Below are 13,204 nucleotides of genomic sequence, written 5' to 3'. Positions count from 1 at the left end.
GAGAGCACTTTAGGAAGTAGTGCTGAGAGTTTATGCAGACTGCATACATGTGGAAGGTGAGGGAGAACTGGATTTGGGGATTGTTACAGTCAGATTGAACTTCCTAGAGCAGTGGACCGCAAACTTCAGTGTGCATCAGAACCACCTGGGAGACTTATTAAACTAGAGACTGCTGAGGCCCTACCCAAGAGTAGGCTGGGGTGGGGCCCAAGAATGTGCATTTCTAACAAGTTCCCAGGTGATCCTGACGCTGCTGGTCTGGAGCCCACACAATGAGAACCACTATCCTAGAGCGGAGTGAAGTTTTGATTTGGTTCAAGGAAGGATTTTGACATGGATTGACTGAGGATGGGAAGGGCAGTTTAGGAGGGATAAATGGCATCAATGAGGCAGTAATAAGAGGCTGAGGGCCCAGTAGAGTGGCCACTTGAGAGGCAGAGTTTGGTGGAGATGAGACTTTCTTTCATAACCATGTCCCTTTGCAGTACTATCTCCTTTTGAGAACTTCCTGCCTCATGCTGTGACATGACCATTGAATATAATATGTCTTAGTGTGGGGTCTCTCAGACCCAGACACTAGGAGAAGGATTTGAGACATGACACTTTATTCAAGAAATGCAGGCAACTCTAGTAGAGAATGGCATGTGGTACAGGAAAGAAAGACACAGCTATTAAATAGCCACAGGAAAATGCTGGGATCAGTGCAAGGCATGCCCCCCAGAATTATCCCAGCCAAGGCAGGAGAGGATGGGGTATTTATACACTAATGCCTGAGAGGCATTAAGTGTGGACCTGGTGATGGGGAAGTTGTGATAATTCCTTCACGCCTCTAACCTGCAGTTGGCTCTTTAGTACAGCTTCCCTAAATCTGAGAAAAGTAGCCACAGGTACAGAGATGCAGATACTAGCTTTAGAAGTAGTCAGAGTATATTCAAAAGTCCAAGCAAGAGACTATACATAAACAAAGCATACCCCTGGTAAGCTCTAGCTAAATGCCAATAATGATCCCTGATAGATCTCAGTCTGGACCTTTAGGTGGCCATGGGAAAGAATCAGTGGGCTTTGTGATTCTTCATTCCCATTAGTTCATCTGGAGAAAGAGAAAGCCACAAATCCATGGGAGGGCTTCTTTGGATTTTAGCCTCTGGGGATAGCACATTTAGAGTTACTAATAATCTTCACCTATCACTTACCTATAGGACTATTGAGAAACTGAACATGAAAATGGACAATGGCCAGACTGTATTTAAAAATAGAACTCTGGCCCACAATCTGCAGCAACCAAGAAGTAAAACTACAATCTCTGTAGCAATTAGTCCAAAATGGTTCAGACTTAATCAATTATTGCCAGCTTCCCTTATTTTTTGCCCCAGCTTTCCACTTAGGACCAACCAAGGAAAACCTAATATGCTTCCCTAACCAATCACATGGGATGCCCTATTTCTAGATAGCCCACCTCCAGCTTCCCCAGGCCAACAACCTCCTTTGAGGGGGGATATATAGCCTTCTATTTTTCCCACTCTAACGCTTTTACACTCCCCTGCCTGCCTTTGAGTCTGCCAAATGCAAGTGATGGTGGGTGACTCCTTGCATTCTCTCTATTCTTTACCTGTAGAACTATTCTTTGCCTATTTCAAGGAGCAGAATTAAGTTCCAAACTGCTAATGGGGTCCTAGATTTTGTTTTGGATATTTGCCCAAGATTAGCACATTACTAGTTTTTCATCTTACAGTTTCTCATTATTATATATCCTCACTGAAAATACCATGACTTGGGTATTTCTTTAAATACTGTTCCCTAAGAGTCCTCTTTTCCCGGACATCTAAGTTAGACTTTGGGTTTTAAGGTCTCTCCCAATCTCTACAGCCTCAGACTCATTTTAGATCAGTTGAAATATATCCTTCTTGCCAAGAGTTAAGCAAAATGATAGAGAAGCAAACATTTCTGCTACTTGTTAAGCTCCTGGAGTGATTGAATGAGGCACACCTGTAACTAATCAAGAACTGCACTAATCACATTGAGAAGTCCTTTATTGCTTTTCACATTAAGCAAAAGCAAAAGGAAGCAGAAATAGGAATTTTCTGGGTAAAAACTTTATTATTAGCCTCAATGGCTCTGGGGATAGCTCTCAGGACCAATGAAATTACTTTTGGTTGTTTCCCAATAAGTATTGGTTAGCTTTAAACATATTTAAAAACTAATAATAAAACCAGGACTCTTGTTTGGATTTGTTAAATAAAAAAAATATACCATTGCTTTGTAATATAATATAATGGTTTCAAACTGGTATGAAGTAGTTTTCTTGGAGCTCAAATTGGTTTTGTTTGAAAGTTGTGTCAATCTTCAGCTATAAATTCATCCTGAGACCCAAGATATGGAACATCTATTTATGGAGGATTAGCTGTGGTGTCTGTCACTCAGCAGTCCGAGCGGCTATGGAGAGGTCAAGTTCTAAAGTGAACCTCATGCAGGGGCTGATATTTCATACAATGACAGAGCTGAAAGGGTCACACAGCTCACTCATTTTACAGATGAGGAAAATGAGTCCCAAAGCAGGGAACCATTTCCAAGGGTAACACATTTAGTTGTGAAATAAATGGCATGCAGGTCACAGATGGGGAGGACAGTAAGCTTATCATCTTTTCCTAGCACTGGGTGCCAGTTGCCTTCTGCACCAACCCCAAGGAGCTGAGTTTAGACCAAGGCAGGTCTGAAATTGCCACTCTGAACAGGGTTTAAGGAAGGGATTCGTAAAGTGCATTCTATGGGATGAAATTAACTGATGTTACTTAAAGATACTGTTCTGTGGTCATGTAATTTTCCAATATGCAAGGTGAAGCAAAGTCAGTAGGTTTCTTTTATGTCAAGGTTCTGCTGCTTGCAGTCATTTTAATCAAATGTGCCTGCAAATCTCATGGAAGGGGTTGTAATATATAACATTCCCACACTAGTTGGCAGTGGGACCTTCTTCTCATGCACCAACTTGTGAGACATGTTCTCATTAATTCATATTGGGAAAGGCTAGTCCCAGTTCCTTGCTTATTTATAAGGAAAAGAAGCCACAGAGAGGTCTTAAAGGACAAGGCTTCCATCTTGGAAATAGCTGTTTTCAAGTTTAAACAAGCCCCAGGTCGTGGCTACTCTAGGCATCTGCCTAGTGAAATGGTAATTCCAGGGGTGCGGCAAGTTAGGCTTCAGGTTGGGTCTGAGATCATCTGTTTAATTAGGGACACTAGTGCCATCTTGGCCTTCTCTAACAGGTACCTTTGGCCACTGGAGATAATTGAAAGACACAGTTTTCTGGTGACCTACAGGCCACTTATGTTCAATAGGTCAGCTAGATTGTACAGTCCATGATGAACTGGACTTGAAGACTAGGCCTGGACTCCAGGGTATTTCTTGGGATCATTGGGAAAATTGTCATGAACTGTTTGCCTGCCCATATTTGCCATATTGTCAAACTTCCAATTTCAGATACTACGAAACTAATCATGAAAGGTCAATGCTTAGAAATCTCTCTCCTCTTCACTTTCCTCCTTGATAAACAAGCTGTTATGGCCCCAGATACTTCCAGTGACCGTGACAGAAAGATGAGTTAGATATTGGTTCAAGCTCTGTCATTACTAGGCTGCTCATTACTTTACTCAGAACAGTAAGAACTATTTAATAAAATTTTTAAAAAAGAACAAAAGGACTATTTAATACATCATTGTTCAAGAATGTCTCAGGTAGGGTGGATTGGCATATAGAGGACCTCATAAAATGCCACCTCCTCCACATAGCCTTCTCCTGCTAACTGGAAGAGATGTCACTAGATGTGACAGTTTTCTCCCCAAGACCAGCTCATCTGAAGACTAATGAGCATAGAAATGTATATTCAATTAAAAAATTGTCATTTGAGCTAGAAACACCTTTTATCTTGTACATTCTATGAGTACCTCTATGTTCATATCTATATTTACATATATAAATAGATACCACTAGTAAGTGATTTTCAAGCACTAGGGCTTATATTTAACAAGAATGTGAGGATTCATACATTCAGACTAGTATTGGGGGAGTCATCCTCCTGGGAAAAACACATACACACATGCATATATGAATAATACATGTGGGAGGGTTGGAATTGGAAGTCCTGCCTGTGAAGTTGGTTCACAAGCCATACAAGAAAAGCACCTTGGTATTTTATCATTATATTTCATATTGGAAACTCCTAAGAAGTCAGAAATTTCAGACTGGCAGTTTTTGAGACCCATTTATTTGCAAAGTCTAGTTAGAGATGGGCTGTAAGTGGTAGTAATTCTATTAATTTACTCTGTAACAATTGAATAACTATTGATAGTAGATTGAAAGAATAATTTTGGGCTTAGCTGTTGAAAGAGAAGGTTAGAAGTAAAATATAGAAAACCCTCGGCTATTCTTACTCTAACACAGAAATCAAGACACACGCAGCTTAAAAGTCAGGACTCTTCAAATACAAAAACTGAATGAAAGAACTCAGAAGATAAGCCCATGTCCATATCCTATAATAAGTCAGAGATGGGAAAAAGGAAACTAGAAATGAGTCAGAGGGTTATTTAACATTTTTTGACCTCTCCTTTCTCTTCCATGTTTATGTATTTTTCATGAGCTCTGGTTATAATGTACATCAGTAGGAGAAGGTAGGAGTATTTAGAGGGATGAGTGGGCAGCATTGGTGAAACTCTTTGTGTTCAACGTGGATTTTATGAATTAGATAAAAATTGGGAGTTTCGATAATTTGAGAAAGCTCTTTGCAATGTAATGTCTGTTTATATGTATATTCCTGCTGTTTATTGAATCTGCATGTTTCATAATTGAGTGTGTTTTACTGTATACTGTATAATATATGTTTTTTGATATATTTCTACTGTGTTAATTTTAAATGTTCTATGCTATGTAGAAGAGAATAGCGATACAACGACATCAGAATGTGCCATTTCCTAGAGCTTGACTGGGGATTCAGGTCTTCTGTAGCACAGTTTCTACTGGATAGCCTTCCATTACTTCTCTACATATGCCTTATTCTTGACCTAAACCCCAAGCATGCCACATGCTCTCCACTAGTGCTGGAATGTTCTTCCCCTCATCATTTCCTGTTCTCAAAATTTTATCCAAAGTTTATTTAAAATGCTGTCTCCAATCTTTGGATTCAAGATGGCTGACTGAACACACACATTCGTCTCTACCTTTCTCAAAACTCCAATGACTTTTAAAGAAAATTTTACAGTAGTAATAATAAATCAGAAATTGATTTGGCAATAAAAATGGGAAACTTGTATTTTTATCTAGTAGTATTTTTATCTAGTATTTTTATCTAGAACATCTACTAGAAATTCTACTCAAAATCTCATTCACAAATGAAAATAAATGTTTAAAAATACCTAAGAATACACTTATGCTGGTAAATATATAAGACCTATATAAACAGAACCATAAAACTTTACTGATGCATGTAAAAAAAAAGGATCTATATGGGAAGATTTCATTGTAAAAGTGTCAATTCATGCAAAATAAATCTACAAATTAAATACAGTCATAAAAAAATCCAAGGGTAATTTTTGTGGGTCTAAGAACTTCTGAAAGAATAAAAGTGCAAGAATAGCCAAACAAGTTTTAGAAGAATGAGGGCAGCTTGCCCTTTAGATACCAAAACATATTTAAGAGCTTCAGAAACTACGACAGTGTGGTATTGACTTAGGAACAGTCAAATAGATTAATCGAACAAAAGAGACTATACTTTCTAGGGAAATTGATAAGCTGCTTCTAAAATGTATCTGGTATATCCAAGACAGAAGTAGCCAAGACTTTCCTGAAGATGAAACAAGGTGGGAGAACTTCGAGACAGGAGACATGAAGACATATCAAGAGACTTGAACAGGCACTGCTTAGCAAAACGAAACAAACACAACAAAAACAACCAAAGAACACCCCACAACACTCACAGTGTTGACTCACAGTAAATGTATGAGAAGGAGTTCAACCTTACCGGTAGTCAAGGAAATGCCAATTAAAACCATGAGGTTATGTTATTACACACTTGTGGTGGATTGAATTGTATAACCCAATTTAGGTATGTTGTTAATCTTAATTTGCATTCCTGTGGCTGTGAATCCACTGTAAATCTTACATCTTGAATATGTGATTTTTAGTTGAGGCATGGCCCACACAGCTGAATGAAGCTGGGTCTTAATTCAGATTACTGGCGGCCTTAGAAAGAACCCAGACGCCAGAGTCAGGGAAGATCATGGAGGAGGAGCAGAACTCAGCAAGAGTCCAGAGGAGAAAGGAAAGGACATCGCCATGTGAAAGGAAGCAAGAGATAAAAGCCAAAGAATCCCAAGGATGGCTGCAGCCAGCCTAGAATGCTAAATACCTGGGAAGAAGCAAGTCTTCTAGACGACAAAATGGTGAGACTATAAATTCTCCTTGTTTAAGCCAATCCATTGTATGGTATTTGTCATAAAGGTTGTCAAAGAAAAAACGGCATCAACCAACAATGTTAAACAGACCAGGATGACTTTGTTCAGGGGCTGCTATAGCAGGGGAGAGAGAGTAGAACTCAGCTCCACTGAAACAAAGGACAGTAAGCACTGTAAAGGCTGGGAGAGGGTTGGAGGAAAAGCACTGGAAGATAGTAAAAGGGGTTGATCCGTAGGGTGGGCGAGTGATTCACTGAGGTGCAGTGAGGACCACCTGGTTAGAGATGTTTTCCTTTGCAGCAGTTAGGGTGCCTGGCATCTGGGAGGGCTGAGAGAGCGGAGGAGGGAGATGAGGGCCTGGCAAGTTAGGGGTCTCTCAGGCAGCTGGGTAGCATACGGGCTGGGGTGAGAGGCAAAGGAGAGGGGACGGTCGGGGGCGGGGAGTCTGATATTTAGAAGAGTTAGCGTCTGTAGGTGTCTTCTCTTCCCTCCCACCCCTTGCAGTCTCAGGTGTTTTTCTCTGCAGTCCCACAGCTGTGAGACAGGGCAGTCAGGTCTGGGGAGGGAGCGGGAGGGAGGCGTGAGTAAGGCCGGCAGCTTGGTCAAGAAAAAGAACAAGTCTGTCACAGCCTAGCAAACTAAGACAACAGCCATCAGTTAGGCAAGTATTAGAAAGTCTAATCTTCAGTGTTGGCGAGGATGAGGAGCACATATAACCGATGAGAATGTCACTTTGGAAAACAGGTGACATTATTTAATAAAGCTGAAGATAAGTGTAACACATGACCTGTAATTTCCACTCCTTGTTACCTACTCTGGTGATTTAAGCGTCCATGAGCACCAGAATACATGGGCAAGAATGCTTATTTCATCTTTGTTCTTAATTTACTCAATTAAATACTCAACTGCCCATGAACAGCAGAATAAATAGAAGTTTAGTCATGCCATGGAATATACACAACAGTAAACATCCACAAACAAGTGAAAAAAGTAAGTCACAAAAATTGCACATAGCATGATTCCATTATAGAAAATTTAAAACAGACAAAAATATTATAAACTATTTCTAAAATATACACATTAAGGAACTCATTAAAGGCCAAGGCTCTTTCTTGCTTTACCATTCTTAGTGTGTGATTTTTATCCTCATAGTCTCAGAATGGCTGCTTTGCCCCTAGGCATTAAACCTATGTTCCAGGCATGGAAAGAGAAAGAATGGCAAAGGGAAAAAGCCCATTGTACCTGAGTCTGACCCTGTTCACTGGTAAAATAATAGCTTTCCCAGAAGCCCTGTCCCCTAGAATACACTTAGATCTCACTGGCAAAATGGTGTCGCAGATTATCCCTAACACTTAAGGAATCTGAAGAGGAGTGTATTTTTAACTGAGCATATTTCTGTTCCAAACTAAATTGTAGTTCTGTTAATAAACAAGAAAGTGAGCATACATGTTGCTTGGGCAACCAGTGGTGCCTGCTGCTTGAGGGAAGCACCTAGAACAGTGCTGGACACATTGCACATATTCAGTAAGTATTAGTTAAATAAATTAATGGGAATTTTTGTTAAACTTTACACCAATCTTTATTGCTTGAAATTTTGACAATGAGCATGTATTACTTCCATATCTAAATTGAAATTTATATTTACTTTTATATTTTATATTTAAATTTTAGATGCCTGGAGCATCTTATAGTGTCAGAAATGAAGGAAGTGTTCAAAAAACACACACGCACATTGATAGGGGTTTGTCAAAGGAGTATGGATGCTAACAAAAGAGCTCTCAGTGGTCAGTGCTGAACAATCTGAGCAACAGAATAAAGTCATATTGGATTATAACCAGAAGTGTTAAGTGAATACCCAAGTATCCATACTGACAGAAACAAATGATCGGATAAGTTAATAACCAAGGGGAAAGAGACAAAACTATGCAGAAGAATTATAAACAATTTATGGAGGTACTCTGCTCTCAGGAAGGGGGAGCATACTCCCCCCTCCTTAGGGGTGGGCTGCACACAGTGATGTCCTTCTAAAGTGTACAGTAAGGACGAAGGGGAAAGAAGAGTAATGTTATAGTAGGAAACCTTACAGACCCTACTGCAGCCAAGTTGTAACTCAGATCAAGGCCAACATCAGCAGTCAGAGATCATGTTGATAGTTTACAAGCTTGATATGATGTGATGAGAATGGCACTTTGCCCTTGTGGTCTTCCTCCCAGTTACCCATAACCCCAGAAAAACATCAAATTCCAATAGTAGAGCTTCCTATAAAATACCTGTCCAGTACTCCTCAAAATTCTCTAGGTCATCAAAAAACAAGGAAAGTCTGAGAAATTGCCACAGTGAAAAGAGGACTAAAAAGACATGACAATTAAACGTGATGTGGGATCCTGGAAAAGAAAATTACTAGGAAAAAAACTGAAAAAATCAAAATGCTCTATGACCTTTAGTTAATAATATATCAGCATTGGTTTATTAATTTTAATAAATTTATCATGCCAATGTAAAATGTTAATAATTGGGGGAAAATGGGAGCAGGGATTATGGGGACTCTCCGTACTCTCAATTTTTCTGTAAACCTAAAATTTTTCTTAAAAATTCTACTAAAAAGACAAAGAAAAAATGCAAATTCTTGTGACTTTTAATCTCTTTGTCACAAATTTTAATGTCTTTGTCACAAAAGGTCAAACAAAGGATGGATTAGTTATTTATTGCTATGTAACAAATTACCACAAATTTAGAGATTAAAACAACACATTTATTAGCTCACGGTTTCTGTGTATTGGGTTTGGGCATGATTAGCTGGATCCTACGGTTAGGGTCTCACAGGCTGCAATCAGGGTTTTGACTATCCAGAGGCTCGACTGGGAACGAGTCCACTTCCCAGCTTACTCAGATGTTAACTGAATCATTTCCTTCCGGCTGTAGGACTGAGGGCCCTGGTCTCTTTCTGGCTGCAAGCTGCAGGCTGCTCACGGTTCCTGGAGGTCAGAGGTTGTTTGCAGTTCCTTGCCAGGTGGGCTTCTCCAACATGGCTGTCTCCTGTATCAAGCCCAGCCCGGAGAGTCTCCAGAGCGAGTGTGGGAGCAAGGAGTCTTATATAATGTAATATAATTGTGGGAGTGCCATCTCATCATCTTTGCCATATTCTACTTCTTAGAAGCCAATGATATACCACCCACACTCAAGGACAGGGGACTAGACAAAAGTATGAACACCAGAAGTGGGGATCATGGGGCCACCTTAGCCTTTCTTCCATAAAGGATTGATTCATCTAATTCACATCCATAATCACTTAAGATCCCCGAAAGAGAATGAGCAGGGTACCACACACCCCAACTTCCAGTGAGCCCGGGTGCTTTTGGTTGAGGGTCTGGCTCCAGTGCCTGAGATCTAGGTCTGTGTGTGTATTGTGTTTTAGTGAAAAGTTTTTAAAAATAATGGTAGAGACTAATCCTAATAGCCTCAACATGGAATCTCTCCCAGTGGAGCCCTATACAGCTATGAGAATGAATGGACTGAAACTGTGCACAATAATGAGGACAACTCACAAATATATTGTTGAGTGAAAAAGAGTGGAAAGAGTACTAACATATTATTAAATTTATGTAAAATGTATAGAACAGACAATACTAACCTAAATATTAAAAGTCAAGCCATGTTGCATTTGGTGGGGTAGTGACTGGAAAGGAGCACAAGTAGGGCTACTAAGGTGCTGATAATGTACTGTTCGTTGATCTGGGTCTGGTTACATGAGGTTGTTACTTTATGAAAATTCAATGAGACGTATACTTAGGATTTTTTCACTTTACTCTACGTGTAACTTTTCAACACAAAGCTGAAAAACTCCCACTCCGTTAAGTAAAGATAAAGAGTTCAACACTTGTATTTACTTTACCTCTTTACTTAAAACCGTTATAAAATGTCAACAGCTGAATCCTTAAAAAGGCATAAACCCGAATACTAAAAGAACAGGAGGAGAGAATACAGTCATAACATTTTGGAAGGTGAACTACTGCATGATGTGTGTAACTGATTTGGCAGACCTGAGAAAGCAGATCCTGATCTGATACTGAGAAGCAATCTGAGTTACTCTGCAGAATCCACAAGAGACTAAAGTACTGGCAGCACCATGTGAATCTAGAAGTGAGGAGAGAGAATGGGGCCCCAAACAGAAGTGGTTAAAGGCTGTTTAAGATGTAGTTAGATTTCCAGATCCCTTTTGCCCTTTGCAGAGCCAGCAAATGTTGTTTTTCCCACCAGCAGAAGATGACAGGTTTATTATCTGGATAAGGTGAAGTGCGGGTCTCTGGACTGGCAGATTTCAGGCACAGTTGAGGACACAGTCATCACACAGAAAACTGTGGGATAAAGGGCATGTTTACTTGTTGGAGGCTGAGAATTCCTGGACCTTTTTCTCCACAGGCTACTGGCAATCAATTTTTCTTGCACCAGGCAGATCTTTCTCTGGGGAATCTGAGTAGCTCAAGAGGAAACACCCAAACATCCCAACACCAGGGGTCCCCCCCAAAAGCCCTGTGTGACAGCTCTTCAATGAACCCCAACTTCAAGAAGCCCCACTTAGAGACTCAGAGCTTCCCATCCAATCAGCTCTTTAGTACACATGACTCTTCATTAAGATCACAGTACAAAGGATCACTAGATGACTGAGAAATGTCTCTAACATGAGGTATATAGAACAGATGTACAGATGGGGGAAAAACTTTTTAGGAAACAGAGAATATGCAATGAGAAGAAAACTTTTAAAACACCCTATCCTTAATATTCTCAGAGAGATAAGTTATTGGATATGTATAAATAATATTTCAAAAAGGAACATTCAGATAACACAAAGGAAATCACAGAAATTTTTTTTATTATTAAATTCAGTTTTATTGAAATACATTCACACAGCATACAATCATCCATGATATACAATCCACTGTCCACAGTATGATAACATAGTTATGCGTTCATCACCACAGTCTATCTCTGAACATTTTCCTTACATCAGAAAGAACCAGAACAAGAATAAAAAATAAAAGTGAAAAAAACACCCAAATCATCCCCCCATCCCACCCCATTTGTCCTTTACTTTTTATCCCCATTCCTCCACTCATCCATACACTAGATAAAGGGGGTGTGATCCACAAGGTCTTCACAATCACACTGTCACCCCTTGCAATCTACATTATTATATAATTGTCTTCAGGAGTCCAGACTGCTGGGTTGGAGTTTGGTAGTTTCAGGTATTTACTTCTAGCTATTCCAATACATTAAAGCCTAAGAGGTGTTATCTATATAGTGCATAAGAATGTCCACCAGAGTGACCTCTCGACTCCATTTGGAATCTCTCAGCCACTGAAACTGTTTCGTCTCATTTTACATCCCCCTTTTGGTCAAGAAGATACTCTCAGTCCCACGATGCCGGGTCCGCATTCATCCCCGGGAGTCATACTCTGCGTTGCCAGGGAGATTTACAACCCTGGGAGTTGGGTCCCTCGTAGGGGGGAGGGCAGCGAGTTCACCTGTCGAGATGACTCGGTTAGAGAGAGAGAGGGCCACATCTGAGCAACAAAGAGGTACTCAGGGGGAGACTCTTAGGCACCATTACATACAACTTTAGACTTTCCTTTGTGGTAATGAGCTTCCTAAGGGCAAGTCCCATGCTTGAGGGCTCAGCACATCAAACCGCCAGTCCCAATGTTTGTGACAACATACGCTAGGGGATCAGCATCTTAAAGTTTAGAGATAGGCCTTACAATTCAGGGATAGAGTTAACTGCTGTAAGAGCTTACAATCTAGGGACTATTACAATTATTGTGTCCACGTTAGGCTATGTTCTAAGATTCAATTCTGAGTTTACACATTGTAGTTAGTCCATATTAGTGAGGCACCATCCCTCTCACCATGTTTTCTCCAACACTTTTACTCCTATATATATATTTTCCTACAATTTTATAGAGTTATATTCACATACCATACATTTATCCACAGTGTACAATCAGTTGTTCATGGTATCATCATAAAGTTGTACATTTATCACCACAATCAGCATTTGAACATACTGATTACTACAAGAAAAATTTTTTTTTTTTTTTTTTTTTAGCAATAAGAAAAAATGATAAAAAGAAAAATAACATGTCATAAAATACAATATACTACTAAGGACAGCAAATAACACCACTACCAAGAATCCCGTATTACTCCCCTATATCCCCTTCTCATATACATTTAGCATTGGCGTATTGCCTTTGTTACATTTAATGGAGGTATATTACAATGTTACTGTTGACCATAGACTCCAGTTTGCTTTGATTATGTTTTTTCCTGAATACCATCCCTTTTTCAAATTTCTACATGGTTGACATTCATTTGCTTTCCCACATGCAAAAACAATTTTATATTTGTATATTTAGTAACAGTCATTGGCCACTCCAGTTTTTGCCACATTATACAGTCCCAGTCTTTATCATCTGTCTTTACCTCTGGTGTCATACATTCTGCTATCCCACCTCTTTCAGCTTCAGGAAATCACAGAAATTTTAAAACATGACAGCAGAAAAGCACACTCAATAGAAGTCTTGGAAGGTAAAGTTGAGATGCTCTCCTAGGAAGAAGAGGAAAACGATAAAGAAATTGAAAAACAGGAGAGAAGATATGAGGAACATTAGAGCACCATTCCTGGCAATCCAACCCCTGTGAATCCCAGAAAGCGAACAGAGGAGTGGAGACCATGAAAATAATTCAAGAGCATTTCCCAGAACTGT

This window comes from Choloepus didactylus, chromosome 9, assembly GCF_015220235.1.
Source record: "Choloepus didactylus isolate mChoDid1 chromosome 9, mChoDid1.pri, whole genome shotgun sequence".
Lineage (NCBI taxonomy): Eukaryota > Metazoa > Chordata > Mammalia > Pilosa > Megalonychidae > Choloepus > Choloepus didactylus.
The sequence above is the reverse complement of the archived record's forward strand: the minus strand, read 5'-3'. Positions refer to the sequence as shown.